At 44.5% G+C, this 18615-nt stretch overlaps 1 protein-coding gene across 1 annotated transcript in view; it reads left to right on the top strand.

Moving 5' to 3' along the window:
• Positions 1-18615, top strand: part of DLGAP2 (DLG associated protein 2) — a 3577612-nt gene that overhangs the window by 502237 nt on the left and 3056760 nt on the right. The gene's annotated exons all lie outside the window — the stretch shown is intronic.

Genomic DNA, 18615 nt, shown 5'->3' with positions numbered 1-18615 from the left:
ACTTTCCCTACTAACTTGTGGTAAAGTTCTTGTGCATTCCCTTTCAAACATGATAAAACTGGTATAGACCTGATTGGCATCTTTAATTTACTTACAAGTCTCTACTATATGGTACTGGTGTAACACATATTTCCAGGCCTTCCATTGCTGACTGGGGGGGTATTTTTAAAACTGTTATTTTGACCTGGAAAAACAAATCTTTTGCAGTACCTAAAACCTTCCTTTTTAATACATATAAGTCACCCCTAAGGTAGGCCCTAAATGCCCATGTTGCAGGGTGCAGGATATTTAAAGAAGACATGTATATTTAATGTTTGACATGTCCTGCCACCAGCTTCCAAAGTCATTTTTTATGGTAGCGAGGCTAGTTCTCCCATTGGCTTGCACTGCTTTACACAATTACATTTAGTAAGTCATAAATTGAGTTTGGGAGTAGCTAGAAAAATTGTTCTAATAATCATTTTGTAGTAATATAAAAGGCCCTTACCTCAGTCTGGGTCTTGGGAGGCTCCCAAACCAGAATGGTGTCAATCGTTGGCTGTAGGTGGGGGCCGCCTGGCCATTCCCTACCTGGTGTCCCAAATACACCACTGAACCCTGCCCTATTTGGCACTTGATTGCCATAATAGTGAGGCCTGCCTTTTGCGGGGCCTCCAACACTCTGCAGAGGTACTGCAAGTGCTCCTCCCAAGTTGATCTGAACACTGCAATGTCATCCTGGTATGCTGTGCTGAAGTCATCCAGCCCAGTCAACACCTGGTTGACCGACCTCTGGAATGTGGCAGGGGCATATTTCATCCCAAATGGCATCGCTTTAAACTGGAAGTGTCCATCTGAGGCAGAAAATGCTGACCTCTCCTTGGCCCCATCAGTTAAGGAAATCTGACAATACCCAGACATCAAATCAAACGTGCTGATGTATTCGGCAGCTCCCACCAGATCTATGAGCTCATCAGCTCGGGGATGGGGTGCACGTCAGTTTTAGTGACCGCATTGAGACCCCGGTAGTCCACACAGAACCGGAGTTGTGGGGTGGCACCAGGAGCAGCAGCTTTTGGGACCAAGACGACAGGGCTGGCCCAAGGACTGCTAGAAAACTCAATCACCCCTAGGGCTAACATCTTAGACACCTCATCTTTGATAATGGCCCTGACCTTATCAGTCACCCTGTAAACCTTTTGTTAAATTGGAGGACTGTCCCCAGTGTCCACATGATGTGTACACAAGTGTGTGTGACCCTTGGGATCAAGGAGAACAGGAGGCGAACTGTTCCAGTACCTGCCAACAGTCCCTATGCTGCTCTGCGGTCAGGGAGGCGGAGAGGTTCACTCCCTCCAAAGACCCATCTTTCTCTACTGCAGACAGGAGGTCAGGAAGAGGCTCACTCTCTTTCTCCACCCCATCATCTGTTGCTAGGAGCATGGACAATTCAGTCCGCTCAAAGTGGGGTTTGAGACGCTTCACATGCAGGACCCTTAAGGGGTTCCAGGGAGTCCACAAGTCCACCAGGTAGATGACTTCACTCTTGCACTCCACCACCTCAAATGGCCCAGTCCACTTGTCCTGGAGCTCCCTGGGCTCAACCGGTGCCATCACCCACACTTTTTGCCCAGGCTGAAACTCAACCAGAGTGGCATTCTGGTCATACCACAGTTTCATATCTACCTGGCTTGCTTCCAGGTTCTCTTGTGCGAGAGCTCTGAACAGGCAGTCTGGTTTTGGAAAGCCAGCATGTAGCTAAATACATCCTGGGGAGGTTTACTGGGGGCTTTCTCTAAGCCCTCCTTCTCTAGACTCAAGGTTCCCCTAACAGGGTGGCCATACAGTACCTCAAAAGGAGCAAAGCCAAGCCCTTTTTGAGGCAGCTCCCTGTAGGCGAACAGAAGGCATGGCAAGAGGACGTTCCATTTCTGCCTCAAGGGCTCTGAGAAGCCCATGATCATGCCTTTTATGATGCGGGTTAATCTCTCAACCAGACCATTGCTTTGGGGGTGGTAATGAGTGATGAACTTATAAGTTACCCCACACTCCTGCCAGAGAGACTTCATATATTTGGATGTGAAGTTGGTACCCCTATCAGATATCACTTTCTTAGGGAATCCAATACGGGTAAAAACCCCCATCAATGCATGACCCACCACAGGGGAAATGATTGATCTCAGCGGAATGGCTTCTGGATACCGGGTGGCATGATCCACCAAGACCAGGATGAACCTTTTGCCCATGGCTGTCTTGGGATCCAGAGGCTCCACAATGTCAATAACGACCCTTTCAAAGGGGGTACTAACTACAGGAAAAGGTTGGAGGGGAGCCTTACATTTCCCCCACTTTTGCCACTTGACTGACAAGTTTGGCAAGACCGACAATGAGCATCTGAGTGCCTGTGCATTAGGGCCCAGTAAAAGTGGGCGACAAGCCGTTCAAAGGTCTTGTCCTGTCCCAAATGTCCAGCTAAAGGCACATCATCAGCCAGACCCAGAAGGAAGGCCCTAAAGCATTGGGGTACCACCAGCACATGGGCTGACTCAGTCTCAGCAACCGTAGGCTCACTATATGGGAGGCTGTCCTCCCAATAAATCAGGTGAGATCCTGGCTCCTTCCCAGCCACCTGGTCTGAAGGCTGCTGCCACAAACCCACTAGAGTAGGACATGTTTTCTGTGCCTCACAGAATGCTTCCCTGGGGGTCCCCCTTCCTGCTGCCACTGCAACAGCTCAGAGACCTCCCCTAGTTCAGCCACCTGTTCCCCTGTAGGTTCCGGGTCATCACCCTCAGGCTCTGCCTCCTCCTGGACCATGGGAACTTCTGAGGCCGGTTTCCCACGCCTCTTGCCCTTCCTCTTTTTGGCGGTCCCCTGGGCCACTGTTTCAGGCTCCAGGGGCTCTTGACCACCCTAACGGGCTGCCATTGACCTGGTGGATACACATACCCACCCAGGCAGACCCAACATCTCCAAGTGTGACCTGTGTTCCACCTCCTTCCAAGGGGAATCCTCCAGGTCATTACAAAGCAAACAATCCACAGGCATGGTTGGACTCACAACTACTTAAAGGAACCTGAGACCCCTCCCCCATTCAAAGGGAGCCTGTGCCACTCTGGACAGGCGCTCTGAGTTGTCCACTGCAACTACTTGGTGAAGTACAGAGGGATCTATGTGCTCTTCAGACACTAGGTGACTCCTCAATGTAGTCACACTGGCTCCTGTGCCTCTCAGAGCCTCCACCCTCTGTCCATTAATGGTCATCTACTGCCTGTACTTTTTAGTGTTCTCAGGCATGAGGGTTCTCTGGACCATCTCACTGTCCTCTAGTGAGACAAGGGTCATCTCAGCTGGCTCCCACTCACCTGGAACCAACTCCTCCCCAAGCGCTACACTTGCCAAACCCTGGGACTGCGCACCAGTGGGTGCTGGTGTACTCTTGGGGCATTTGGAGTTCCCCCTTACATGACCCAGCTGGTCACATGCATAACACTTATGGGGGGACCTCCTTCCACAGGTCTCCCTTTGGAGAACCATGGCTTCTTTTCACTGGGGGGCCTGGGAATCCTGACCCTGGGAACTAGGTTCGGGCCCTTTAGAGAAATTCCCCTTTTTACCCTTACCCCTTCTTTCTTCTGAGAAGGACCCTGCCCAACCTTGGCATGGTCTCCCCCATACCTATTCTGGACCCTAGTGCTCTCCCAGCAGGCCACTTCCTGCGCAAGCTTCCTGCGGACAGTCAGCTTGCTGTCAATTAGGTGCTGACACAGCTCTGGAAAACATAAACTGTACAAGTGCTCCCAGGCAATTAAATTGTAAAGCCCTTCATACGTTGTTACCTAACTGCCCTTCACCCAACCATCCAGTGACCTGCAAAAAGAATCAACACATTCCAACCATGTTTGGGATTCCTTCTTCTTCCTTTAGGACCTAAACTTGTCCTTGTATTGCTCAGGGCTGAGGCCATACCTTGTGATCAGGGTGTCCTTCATGATATGGTAGGTGAGCCCCTGGGAATCCCCTAAGCATGTCAGGGTGTCCCTTCCCTCTACCTCTAAGTGCTTCCACAGACCCGCCCCCCCAATAAGCTTCAGGGACCAGATTTATATGTGGAACAGACTCCTACCCCTTGAACCACAACAGTATATCATCCTCCCTGTTGTAATCCTTCACTAGGTCTTTAGGAATGTGCACTCTCCTCTCAGGCTGCACTGGGTTATTGCTGCTACCATCCTTACTCGACTGGCTCCTCTGATCTAGCTCCCTCGAGGCGAGCGCATGAGCCAACAATATTTTTTTTCTTCTATGGCCATCGTCATTCTCTCTAACTTCAACTGGTGAGCTCTCTCTACCTGTCTGTCCTGCAACTCTTAAGGGGTCAGACCCTTGAAAGACACACTGCTACCTGCCCTGGATACCCTCTCCCTGGACATAACAGGCCACCCACTATACCATTGTGACAACTCTGCACCTCCTCCTCCTCACCCTCTTCCTCTGTGTGCCCCTCAACTTCCTTGACTGTCACCCAGGCCCCTAGTGCCTTCCTGGCGGTGCTCCTAATGGGACAGGCAAGATCTTACAGAACTGTTTCAGTTGGGCAACTGTGTAACTCTCCAGTTTCCCCTTAATCAAAAGCAGCTCCAGCTGATGCATCTCCAGATTGAGACATGATGAAGAGTTAAAAGTGCAAAGCTCCAAAGGCAGAAAACAAGTTCCCAAATGGAGTTCAAAAGTCAATAAAGGATTACCACCAAATGGAACTAGGGAAAAATCCAAAAAAGAGAAAAAAACAAAAATCACAAAGACAAGTAGTATGTGGTCACGTAATGGTCTACACTGAAAACAGTAGTGTATACTTAATCACTGTATGCCAAGTACAAATAGAAGTCCAATCCTCACCGCTGATCACCAATGTTAGAAATGGGGTCTTTGATTGGCAGTCAAGATACCCTGTGTCCAAGCAAGGACTCTCATTCTTGTCAGGGTAAAGGAGAATCACACTCAGTTAACCCCTGCTCACCACCTTGGTAGCTTAAGACAAGCAGGCAGGCTTAACCTCAGAGACCAGGTGTAAAGTATTTGTACCAACACACACAGTGAGGTACTGGGTTTTTCAGAACCGGTACTGATCCGGTAACCCAGCGGTGCCAGGGTACACCCAAAGACCTCGGGTACTTTCCTGATTCAGACCACAGAAACTCAGAGTCTTCTAGGTGAAGCCAAAGATCGAATTTATTGGCTGCAACCAAGTGACAAGCGTCCTAGAAGTACAACAGCACGGTTTGTATGTTCTCAGGAGACTGTGTTTCAATGCAAAGTCAGGTTTCCTTATATACAGTTTTTTAAGCTTCAGGCAAACATTCTTGACATTTTGGTTGGTCATTCAAATGTTTTCACTACAAAGGAAAAAACAGTGTCATGATGAAACCTCATATTTCATGTCATCCAACCCATAATAAATTACCCAGCAAGGCCTAGTATTTTACATCAGATAAGTGTGGACCCCCAATAAAAACGGGCACCTCCCCCTCGTAAAGTAAGAAGAAGAAAAGAGCAGGTGCAGGTGTGAGCAAGATTAGGCAGGGTGTGTGAGCGATAATAAGGGTTTTATGGCATGGTGTGCCTTGATGCTATCTGATTCGGCCACTGGGAGAGGGACTGACCAAACAGGTTTGGCCTGAGGCAATGGTTCCAGCTTGCCCAGGCCAGAGAGAAGTCAATCAAGGTGTACGTGTTCTTGGAATCAAATCTGACTGTATTATAAGCCTATGTGAGGGCAACTTTTAAAAATGGCTGCCGTGTATAAAATGGGAGCCACGAGTGCAGGACGAAAATGGCGATTTCGAGGTGAAAACGCTGCTGGAATTGAGCGAAAATGCTCATGCTTAGTGTACTAGTCATTATCGGTCTTTTGATACTAAAATCGTACTGCTGTGGCAAAGTAAATTACATGGGTCCAGAATTTTTAGAACCACAACAGTAATCTAGTAAAAAACCCACTAAATGACTCAACACAAGTTTAATAAAATATCCAATATTTATCTAAACATAACAAGACCAAAACAACAGAAATCTGACATACACAAGTCAGTTATGATTTTTTTAAGATTAAACTAAAAAATAGTGCTTAGAAACACAAAATACTTCGATGAGGTGATAACACGGCATTGTGATAGAGTTGTTCCCAACAATCCGACGCCAATGGCGCTGGGTACAGTCGGGGGTCGCGGCGTCGCTGGATTCGAGGTGGCATTGGTTCTGGTGCTGCGAGGCGAAGGAGCGGAGGCATCATGAAGAGGCATTGGGTCCTTGCTGCGCAGCGGTGGAGGTGAGGTGGCTTCAGTACAAAGCATTGAATCCGTGCACTTATGGCAGAGTCGGCCACGACGTGGTGTAACGACTTCCACAGAGTCACAGACTTTGGTGGGGCTGCAGTGATGGTGGGCCTGCGAGGGTCGTCACACTACAGCGAGGACCACGGAGTCGGTTGCAGGAGGCGTCACAGGATTCAGCAGTAGCGTTGGTACGGAGTCATCCAGTTTTCTTGGATTTTCACCAGCTTCTCCTTTCAAGGGCTGAGAAACTGGATAGGGCACCACTTGCTAGGGCAGGAGTCTCAGCAGAGAGTCCAGGTGCTGGTAGGGGAAGTCTTTGATGGCCCTGAGACTTCAAAACAGGAGGCAAGCTCAGCCTAAGCCCTTAGATATTCTTCTCAAGCAGGAATATACCACAAAGTCCAGTCTTTGCCCGCTTTCACAGGCAGAAGCAGCAACTGCAGATAGGTTGGAGACTGCATTGGGTGAGGGCAGGCACAACCCTTTCAGGTGTGAGTGACCACTCCTCCACTCCCTCCCAGCACAGATGGCTTATCAGGATATATAGGTTAGACCTCAGCTCCATTTGTGTCACTGTCTAGAGAGAGGTGCAAACAGCCCAACTGACCCAGACAAGGAATCCACAAACAGGAAGAGTCACAGAATGGTTTAAGCAAGAAAATGCCTACTTTCTAAAAGTGTCATTTTCAAACAGACAATCTAAAAACCAACTTCACTAAAAGAAGTATTTTTAAATTGTGAGCTCAGAGACCCTAAACTCCATATTTCTATCTGCTCCCTAAGCGAATTTGCACTTTAATAATATTTAAAGGCAGCCCTCATGTTAACCTATATGAGAGAGATAGGCCTTGCAACAGTGAAAACCGAATTTGGCAGTATTTCACTGTTAGGACATGTAAACCATATGAGTACATGTCACACCTTTAACATACACTGCACCCTGCCCATGGTGCTACCTAGGGCCTACCTTAGGGGTGCTTGACATGTATAACAATAGGCTTGGCAATTGGGTACACTTGCCAAGTCGAATTGGCAGTTTAAAACTGCACACACATAACTGCAATGGCTGATTTTAGCCATGTTTATAGGGCTATTTATGTGGGTGGCACAACCAGTGCTGCAGGCTCACTAGTAGCGTTTGATCTACAGGCCCTGGGCACCTCTAGTGCACTGTACTAGGGACTTACTAGTAAATCAGATATGCCAATCATGGCAATCCAATTACACATACATTTTACATAGGAGCACTTGAACTTTAGCACTAGATAGCAGTGGTAAAGTGCCCAGATTATCAAAAACAGCAAAAACAGAGTCCAGCATACTTTAACAGCCTTGGAAACAGAGGCAAAAAGTTAGGGGAGATTACGCCAAGGATGCCAAGTCTAACACACCCAGACAGTGAACAATAAGGCTTTGGAAGTGAGGAGGGGACCGCACCTTTCACAGGATGGTCTAGGGGCTATATCCAGTCCCTTCCGAAACTTCAAGAGATGCTTACCTTGTCCATAGCAGATGAAGCTACAAATAGGACTGCCTGCCCTAGATCTAAGCTGAGCTACAGAGGATTATGCGCAGGTTTGGTTAGTGACTTTTGTGGTTCGCCCTCACATGGACTGTGCTTAATATTTAAGGTGGTTTTTCACACCCTTCAACTAATAACCCAAATGATTTTCTCTCCCACTTCTTGCTCCAAGATCACAAGATGAACAACCAAAGCTGCAATCATTCAAGATTTAGCGGTGGCAATCTTGCTGCTTTTATTTTGTACCACAAACAGAAATCCTTAAGCTTTCCATTTAGCCCCATTGACTCTTTATCAGCCATATCATAGCCCACTGAATTTTACATTTTAAATTCAGCATTCAAAATGCAGTTTAATAATTACACATTATTTTTTAATTTTTTAAATACCCTTCGAGCTGCCTCTTAAAACATGAAAACTTAAAGTTTAAAGTATTTGTGAAAATGCTTCTTAAATAAAAGTATAGTTCCCCCGAAATATCCACATTGGTTTTATGCTGCAGTGTCCACGGTTATCGCTCTCTGTAGCATAACTTGCCTGTTGCTCCTCTAACTTACCTTCTGCTCTATAATGACGTCGACCTCCAGTCACCAGCATCCAACAATAGACTGCTCACAATTTCATTGCTGAATAAAGGTTCTTATATACCACATTGCAGAAACATCATTTCTCATTTCTGAAAAAAACAAGTACAGGACCATCTATATATTTATTTATTTCCTCCTACTTTAGAAGAAGGGAAAAAACGTTGATTCTAGTACATTACGTCATGTCTCACTCTGTACCGCTCTCAATCTGTCCTCTATCTCCACTCTCTGACTCATCCCAAACCTCATTCTACTACTATGATCTTCAAAAAAACCTTTCTAGAATCTTCCCTCTGCTATCCCCCCTGGCTCACCCCAAACCTCATTTTACTACTATGATGTCCCGAAACAACCCTTCTAAATTCTACTCTCCTGTATCTCTCCTTTGACTCATCCTAAATGTCATTTTACTACTATGATCTTCCTAATCCCTTCACATAGATTTTTTCCTCCCCCACCTCTCCTTTACTTATCCCAAACCTCATCTAATTACTATGGTGTCCCAAAAAAAGCTTTCAAGACTCTTCTATCCCTCCACTATTCTCTTCAATCCAACTAAAAGACTCACATGTCCACCGCTCAAATTTACTCACATTTTGCTATACTAATCCACCACTAATCCTTTTTGGGTTCTGGAGTAGTGTGCTACTCTCCGAAAAGTGCTTTGATGCCTCGTGAGGGGTAGTGAGCCCTAAATAAATGCATTTCCAAATATACATGCAAGCAACTGTTTTTCCTCAATTTACTAGCAACTGCAATGCATACATTCAATTTTTCCGTTATGAAATTGGTGCTTTTTTCATGTAAATAACATGTCCAGGCTGATAAATATATACTTTTTTTGTTTTTAAAATGAGTTCTGAACATTTTGACAGCTTCCTTTCACTTTTTTGTTCATTTTTTGCCTCTTTACCTTTGCCTATGATCATTCTTTTATTCATCCCTACAAGATTCCATTGTTTCGTTTGCTTTTAAGGTCTTGGCTACAGCAGACCTACTGTTTCCAGGACAAAACATATACCTAAAGTGGGTGTTGGGCTACCTCTTACTGACGATTAGATGACTTTGTTGTCTATCTTAGCTGCATGCTCTTGATTCAGTGGTCTTTCCTATTTGTGTTTGTCCTGGAGAGGAGCAATTTAATCTTAGTGTTCTGAATGGATGAGTTTTACCTTTCTAGTGCATACTTTAGGAGAGATATTGACAAACCTTCACTGGATTTACAAAACGAATTTGCCACTCAGTTCCGCTGCTGTCTGCAAATTTTCAGGGTGATTCGTCAAGCGGGGGCCTAGAAAAAGGGGGAGATCCCAGATTCCATTTTCCCCATGCAATTCCCCATAAAGATTTTAGGCATGGCTACAGCCCGAACCACTGAACAGGATTTCACCAAATTTGGCAGAAAGCTACATCTTGGTCCAGAAAGAATGCTTTTTGTAAAGTGATGTAAATCTGTTCAGTAGTTTTGGAGTTATTAAAAACAATTCATGTACATCTAGAGACATGGATACACTGCACCAACAGCAATGTAGTGACTGGCTGGGCTGCAACCTGGAAGAAATGTTGCGGCCACCATTTTGTGAATTGGGACACAGTTCCTGGGGGGAAAAATAAACTGTAAATAGGATATAAGGGGTCAGGACTGATGGAGGGGTCTCGGAGAGGCCCCTCATGGGCAGGTAACTGCCCCAAAATATTTTTTGGGGTGTGTGAGGATCCACAGATCCTTCAAGGCACTCAGATCTGCCATGTGAATCTTCAACTGATCCTCAGATACAGAGTTCAATTAAAAAAGACTGTACCCACTCACAGACCCACTCACTTACACACCCATTCACACACTCAATCACAGACCCACAAAACCACTACCACACCCAGTCGCAGACCTACATAGCCACTCACACCCTTATACTCCATTCACACACTCATACATCTACTTACACATCCACAAAACCACTCACACACCCATACAGCCACTCAGAGACCCACAAAACAACTCACTCACCCACTCAGACCCACACAGCCACTTTAAGATCCACTCACACTCCTACTCACCCATTCATAGACCAATAAAACCACTACTAAACCCTGTCACAGACTGATACAGCCACTCGCACACCCATTCACACACTTACCAACTTACACAACCACTCACACACCAACTCACAGACCTACACAGACACTTATACACCCACTCACACATACACTCACACTTACACACCTACTTACACACCCATACTGACACCCATACACCCACTCGAAGACCCACAGTACCACTCACATACCCACACACCTACTCACACAGTCACCTACCCACGTACACACCTACACAACCACACACACACCTAGTCACAAACCCATACAGGCACTCGCACACCCACTCAGAGAGGTGCAGCTTGCAGTTAGGTGCATGCAGGGGATTGGCCGTAGGCCCTGTGGCTAACCCCATGCTGCACAAAGCCAAAGGTCATGCGCAACATAGGCCATTCATGATGGTGGCTGGATTAACATATGGTAATTTACATTTAAAACCCCCCCTAGAAATCCACTCAAAAAACAAAGGTTACAGGGACATTATAGTTAATTTCAGATTTTACACACACAACCATAGAAATTCAGCAGTTATAGTTGTACTTATCTCAAGAAATGATTAATCATGCCCTAAGGCACACGTTTAGGGGCACACATGAATGGAGGGTGTCTACTTACTAATTCATGGATGCCATCTATCCGGCCAAGAAGTTGGGCTCTGCAAAAATATGCTGAACTCGTCCCAGTGTAATTTTCAGACAATGGGACACATTCAGCAGCACCTGCACATTGTCTGCTTTCGATCTGCAACAATGTGCAGGCAGGGAGGGAGACTCTAGCTGGGCCCACAACAAAGGCTGAATTTGAGGGGTCATGAGGCCTCCTATTTCCAGTCTAATAGCTGGAGGTGGCCCGGAGCCTCAAACATAGATGCCCATGCTGTGGAGGGGAAACAAAGGTACATACCTTATTAGCACTTCACTCATACTTTAGAGAGGCATGCTTTTGACTTTGTTCAGTTCCTGTATTTGAGATATGCATGCACTGTAAGTATGTCAGATGTTTTGGTCTTTCCCAGTACTCACACAAAATAAATTGCATTTATATTACGCTTACTACCCCTGAGGAGGAGTTGAAATAATGTAAATGCCACTATTTCTTTATTTTATAGTGCTGCTCATCAGAGCACTTTAAAACACATGTATACATTACATATAGGTTACTCAAAACAGTGGGGGTTACAAAGTGTATAAGTACCATATCAGCTTTCATAGCTAACTGTGCTATAGCAGAAGGATTACAGTGCAACTGCAAGTAACATAAGGATCTCTGTGCTCAAAGCAGTAACCCACGTGCCTATCTACAAAAAGTGAAATCTGTCATCTGCACAGTAGATGATGTGCTTTGCAGGAGACACATTAAACCTCTATGCTGCTTTGATTCAAAACTGGGGCTGAACAACACACAGATCTTTCCAGCAAGTGCATTAACCTCCAGAGCTATCTTACTATTATTATTCACTCAGATTAGATTGACTAGGAACCCACAGAACTCTGCAGCAGGTGCCTTAGCCCCATAACATATTTTAAAATGCAGACTTTGCAACCAATTAAGCAGAAGATATTTACTGTCAGTTTTCTCCTTGTTGCCAATTTCTTTGCAGCAAAGTTTAAAAAAAATAAATGTATAACTTGAGGCCCATATTTTGCATCACTTTTTTCTGGTTTTCTCGCACAACCCTGATGCAAAATGTATGTTGGGATTTATAGTACCACACAATTCCTGTTTGTGTGGCTTTGTAAAAACAAAATGCAAGGTAGCACATTGCCCTGCCTTGTGTTACCTTACATCAAGTAGGCATTACATGGGTGGTGCTTGGGCGTTCCCATGCATCCATCCATATATTTTGATGCAAACCCATATCTACAAAGAATTGTAAACATAGATTTGCAGCAAACTGGGGATTCTACCTGAGGCTGGCGTAACAAGGAGAAATACCTTTATTTCTTCTCCTTATCACCTCTTTATGTGTATGCTGCACACATACAACACACAAAGAGGAAATAGCCTCATAGGATAGTTCGTGCTTGGCTTTGTAAAACAAACAAAAAACAAAAAAAAACTAGTGCAATGCAGCACATTGTGCTGTCTTGCTTTGCAGTGTATCAGGTATACATTACTTGGGTGGTACATTGGCATTCCTGTACATCCACTCAGGTATTTTACATACAGATAATATAAACAGTTTTCTTAAAGGAGACACACCAGCTTTCTTTGGATCAGCTCTCGAGTGCCACTCCTCTGTAATAGGATCAATGTTATTCCATATTTATATAGGAGACATTCCAGCTAGGCCCTGCTAGTGAGTACAAGTCTTAAAAGATCCATGTTGGCTTTCAGAAATTCAAAGTGCCTCCGCGCTGTACCATCTCAGTCAGAGCCAGCTCCGTATTGGTGAATGAGTATAGTCTTACCCGCTCCCTCTGGAGTAGAGCTTCAGAGTGCCACTTATCTGCATCCCAGCAGTGAGCAGAAGACTGGATGATATGGGTTAAGTGGCAGGCATCCATACACTGCTCTGCCTATGTGGTAAGCCTCCCTGAATCTGACAGAAGGTCTTGAGTCCTCTTGCATTGCTGGGTAGTTGAATTGTTTATCTTCCTCAGTTGGTTATGGCTTGCTTCTCCTTCCTACGTGCACCCTCCAGGGGGACAGCTGGGGGTGGGTGATGAGCTCTGCTGCGCTGTTGGAGTTAATGGGGTTTTTGGCACTCTGCACTTCGCTTAGAGCACGCAGTTCATCCAAACACTCCGCTAGCCCTGGCAGCAGAGCTCACCACTTGCCCAGTGCAACCCAGTAATGGGCCACACAGCACAGACAGTCTGCGCTTGCACTGTGTGGCCCATAACTGGGCTGCAGTGCACACTTGGTGCAAAGAAGACCTCAGTGGCAGCCAGGCATGACGATGCTGCAAGCTGCTTCTGAGGGGCTGCACTGGTGCCAGCAGTGGATCCTGCCCTCTCTCCTTTCACTGTCCTGTGCCTGGTGCACGGGGCTGAGGGAGGCAGAGAGCCAGGCCACTTGCATCAGGGTCCCACCTGGACCCAGGTAAGTCCTTATTTGTAATTTCTCTTCTGTGTGCACACTGGTCTTGTACTGGGCATGGACAGGATTTGCATTTGAGGTAGGTCTGTGCTGGGGAAAAAAGGAAACTTGCCATCAGAGCTCCACTTAAAGAACTTGTCTCCCCAGAGTCCCAAGGTAAGGAAGTGGTGTTATGTGGGTATGGTACTGAGGCCAGCAGGGAGAGCATCAGGCTGCTGGTAGTGATCTGGTTTGCTGCTTCTGGTGCTGGGCCCTAAAGAAAGGGCTGTCTGAGGCTGTGCATAAGTGCAGGGGAAATGATTGCAAGGCTGGTCCAAGACGGGGGCTGTGCTTGACTCTCCGTAGCAAGTTTATGAGTGAGGATAGTTGGTGAAGGGAAGTGTGCAGGTGTGGTTGAGAACAGCAGGCTTCAGGCTGGTGTGCTGTCTGTGCAAGAGGCTCGAAACAGCAGCTTTTGCTGCCTAAAGAGTAATTTACACCCTGGCCTGAATGCTCCCAATTTTAGAAGTGCTAAGCAGTCCCTCCCCTGCTTAGCACTTCAGAGATTGGACACATTCCTGACCAGGATGAGTATGGCAGGCAGCAGTCCGCCCCCACACAGAACTCTGCGGAATTCAATGGAGTTTTTTCCCAAATCCATGGAATTCCACAGAGTAGAACTACATTAGCTCCACCCAGGCCTAGCGACAGCCCTCTCACTTCACCATGGTCTCCTCCTGGCATAGGGAGTTTGTGACAGCACACAGGAAAACAGCACCTTCAGGTCACAATATTGCACAGGGCGATTAACCTCTTCTTGATAGAGAAATTGACCAGGGCGACAACACTCAATCGTCACCTCAGTTCACACCTGGCACACGGATGCCATATGCTGCACACAGGTTATTTGTATTCACTTTATGGATTTCACCGCCTCAATGGACATCTCTTTATTTCTCCTATTTCACATCACAGACAAATGTTTTTTCTTTAATTCTTGGCGCATGAGATTTGAGGGTGGCTGGCAGGCAGAAGCCTGGAGAAAGTAACGCGCCAAATGCATCCTATATGTGGCCTAGATATTTTATTATTACAATATTGAAAGAAGGAGGGAATGAGAAGGAATACAGGGTTCACTCACCACCCCAAACACCTAACCGTACTAAAACAACAGGAGGGAATCCTACAATGGTTAATTTATCCCTCCATCCCATCCCAAGGGGATTGCCCTATGTTATGGAGAGGGCTCTCAACCACAGTAATTCCAAGTGGCATGTTTAATCATAGAGTGTTTGTCCAGATACCTAGTGTATCTGGATGAGCTCAACCTTGCTAGCCAAGGGAGTGCTTTGGTCATTGGATGAAATCCCATATTTAAAATACTCTAGGGTGTCCTGAGGGTTAATTTTATTTTCAAAGGGCACCTGTCAGAGTTAAAAACAGGTGGGGATGCACTAAGGAAATTAGTATCCTCTTTTTCGCTGGGTCAACATGTTCACCCATCACACCAATGCCTCATTGGACTAGTTGGCTTCTGTCAGGACCTCATAAAGTCCAGTTAGTATCCTATTTGCATTCAATTGTGAAATTTCCATTTACCATACTCATAAATGCCGTACATATGGATCCATTTGGTCCCTATGTTTGCATTTCTTTAGTAGTGTCCTATTTCGAGCCCCATGAGGTTAATGATGCAGGTGGACCTTGTAGTCAAACTTTCATCAAAAGTCTCTTCCTGGGCATAAACCTATTTTTTCCTCCTTCCCCCGCAGCCTAGCTTCTTCTTATACATGGTGCAACATTAAGGCCTATTAAATCAAACACAAGAATAGCAAGAGATTTGCTTAGGATCACAGAATTTGGTCAAGCTGGGAAGCAGGGATTGATCCCAAGTTTTCTGCTATCAGATTATTAACTTCAGCCATTAGATGGACATCTCTTTATTTCTCCTATTTCTTCTCTTTTACATCAAAGATGAATGCTTTGTCTTAAATTTTCGGCAGATGAGGTTGAAGATTGGGTGGCAGGCAGATGTCGCAACTGTGCACTTTTCACTTCAAATAAGGACTGCTTTGTATCTAAATCTGTCACACCACAACATAAAAATATGTCCAAACATTTGAAATTATGTGCATTATTTACCAGTTCCCATCACTAAATGTTCAAGAGCTCTTTTCCTTGAAAGGAAAAAAAGTTACTTTTTCATAGCTCTGAAAATTCAAGAGTGCTAGATATGGCTGTGTTACATTTTGCCAAATTGTTACCCTACTGAGTTATGGGTGGTTGTGTTTTTTGCCCTCCTCATGCCTCCCTGCTACAGCAAAGTTGCAATGTACTGTATTATAACACAATAACACAGGGTAGGTTTGTTGTTATAATGCTCTTAGGTCTCCGAGACTGATGTAATTCAGAGTTACACTATGTATGAAATGAAAGATCATGTGTGCTTAGACAGGGCTGCATGCTTAGATAGGGTGGCTCCTTCAGGAAAAATTTACTATTAATATGCAAGACCACAGGTGAGTGTTACTGTAAACAATTAGATCAAGTAGTCCATCTCTACAGCACCATGTTGGCAGTGTAACATGTCTAGGATATGCAAATTCTAATTGGCTAGCGCAAATTTCTGCCCATAGTTTGTGGTGTCTCTCGCTGTTCCTACATCTCTCCACTTGGGTAGTTTTTCTATGCAAACTAGTAATATTTACTTCTGAAGGCCATTATTTCCTTGAAAGTCTATTAGGGACTAGCATTGCAAATGCCTTTTTATTATGAGCTACCTTTGTAACCATATCCTCTCATACTTGGATAGTGTACAGCTTATATTTATTTTGATGTGGAGCTGACACCTCTTACTTTGACATTTATAGTCCATTCTTGGTGTGGGCATTCTGGTAGTATTTATTCCAGAGTGAGCGGTCAGGTTGCGCTGGTGAATATGAGGATGGTTTAGATATAGTTATGCCAACAATATGAACATGAGAGATGTCTGTTGCTAAATGGGAAGGTGATAATTTGGTTGGGGTGGGCAGTGTGCAATTTGTAGAAACATAAATGTAGAACCCCAAACTTTGTTTAGGGTCCTATTGCTAAATTCCAGGGTTGCCATAACCTTTTACTTTCATTACCCTTCAATTGCATATTCTTGCAGGTTTTTTTTTCATTTACTTTTTTGCCTTTGTCATTATTTTCTTATCTCTCTTTTTCCTTTCTTACCTTTTAGTCTAGCTATTTTGCTTTTGGTCATTTTCCATTGGTGAAAAATGAACCCTAATCTCCAAAAATTAGTGCAGGTGGGTAAAGCTGAGTATGAATACTTTGCATAGGAGAGCGGTCTCACCTCTGTAGAGCGCAGGCAGCTAAAGTAATTGCACCTATATAGAAATGTGCTGCATATGGAATATTATTATTGGTTGAGTAGGCTGGCGGTGGAGATAGTTTGGTCAATCCTTGAGTAAAAGAAGCTTTATGACTACAAAAAGTAACATTGTTATATGTATAGCTTACAAAAGTGTGAGTCTTCTGCCAAATACAGGAGGGCTTGCATGTATACTTGTAATGCGCTCAAACTTGCTGATGATTGAGCTGCTACAGATTTATGTTAGCTCTTAATATGTGATGTCACTTATTGTGATGCCACTTCCTGTAAAGTCATGGCTTACGATGCCACTCCCTGTGATGTAAATTCCTGTGATTTCACGTACAATGTCACATGCTGTGATGCCACTTGAATACTGCCTAACTAGGTTAATCACCCTCACTTCTTTTTTGTTTTTAGGACTTCGCCTTGTGCTGAAGTAACTATAACTCACACTCTCACCATTCACTGCAAATTACCCCACATATTACATCAGTCATGACCTCTTCTATGACATCATTGACAATATCATTGCAACATTTGCAATAAATCTATTGATCAGAAAACTGCATGGCAGGGGCTTGAGTTATAGTTACCTTAGGGCCTAAGTTTCTTGAGTTAAGTATAACTATAACTGCTGAATTTCCATGTTTTTATGTATGTAAAATCTAAACCTAACAATAACATCCCTGTAACCCTTGTTTTTTCAGAGAATATATATATATATATATATACATATGCCAAAATGTCCATGCTTGTTATATTGCAAAGGAATTACCGCACCCAAGTTGTCAGTGTCTTTAAATAATTGATTCAGCTACGCATTTCAACCCACACAGGGTCTTTGTCATGGCCTTGTTTGAAAATTGTGCCCAACCTCATCACGAAAATATACAAAACCAAGGAACATACACAAATACTTTTCACAGGGTCCCTTCAGAATCAATAATTCACCTGAATCGCAAAACACAAATCACAAAATTTCAAACTTAACGTTCAATACAAAAAATGGAAAGTCATTTAATTTCAAAGTAAAGAGAGGATTAACGGTAGTCTCCAAAAAACATAAGTCACATGTGCTTATATCCTCTTTGGTATATAAACCCTAAAAGTGTAACCATTGCTTATTGTTCAAAGTCACAATTGTCTATAACTATACACTGGGAAAAATAGTTTATATACCATTCACAGATGAAGGTCTAGTGGCCAGACAAGCAAAATAAACATAATCATACCAAACTGGAAGCACAAACAAAGTTTTGAGCTATAAAATCCATGAAAGTCATGTCAAAGTGGGCCATGTGGTTTGGAGGGATAGTATCCCAGATATAATAGTAGTCCTCTTCCTAACCTAAATCGATTTTTTTAGAATATCAAAATACCTTAGACTACCATAAGTTTGTTTAACAAACTACATTAAAAAACAGATCTCCGTGTTGGACCCTGAGAATATCCCCTTTCTAAAAAGAAAGAAAACTCAGAAAGTGTGTATAAGTTAACAAAACCCACCCAATATCTTCTTCAAATACTGGAGACTTTGTGAACCATCAAAAAACTGCCCACGAATCAAATTAGTGTTTGAGGAGGGGAGAAACACAGAGGGGGGGAATGTGGGGGAAAGAGAGGGAAAGTGGAGGAGAGAAAGTTCCCAACATGAGTATGGCTGCAGCCAAACTGATAATACCACATCAGCCTATGTGCACATGAGGTTCTTCATTT

The sequence above is a fragment of the Pleurodeles waltl genome, chromosome 5 (genome assembly GCF_031143425.1).
Source record: "Pleurodeles waltl isolate 20211129_DDA chromosome 5, aPleWal1.hap1.20221129, whole genome shotgun sequence".
In the NCBI taxonomy this organism is placed as follows: domain Eukaryota; kingdom Metazoa; phylum Chordata; class Amphibia; order Caudata; family Salamandridae; genus Pleurodeles; species Pleurodeles waltl.
The sequence above is the reverse complement of the archived record's forward strand: the minus strand, read 5'-3'. Positions and strand labels throughout refer to the sequence as shown.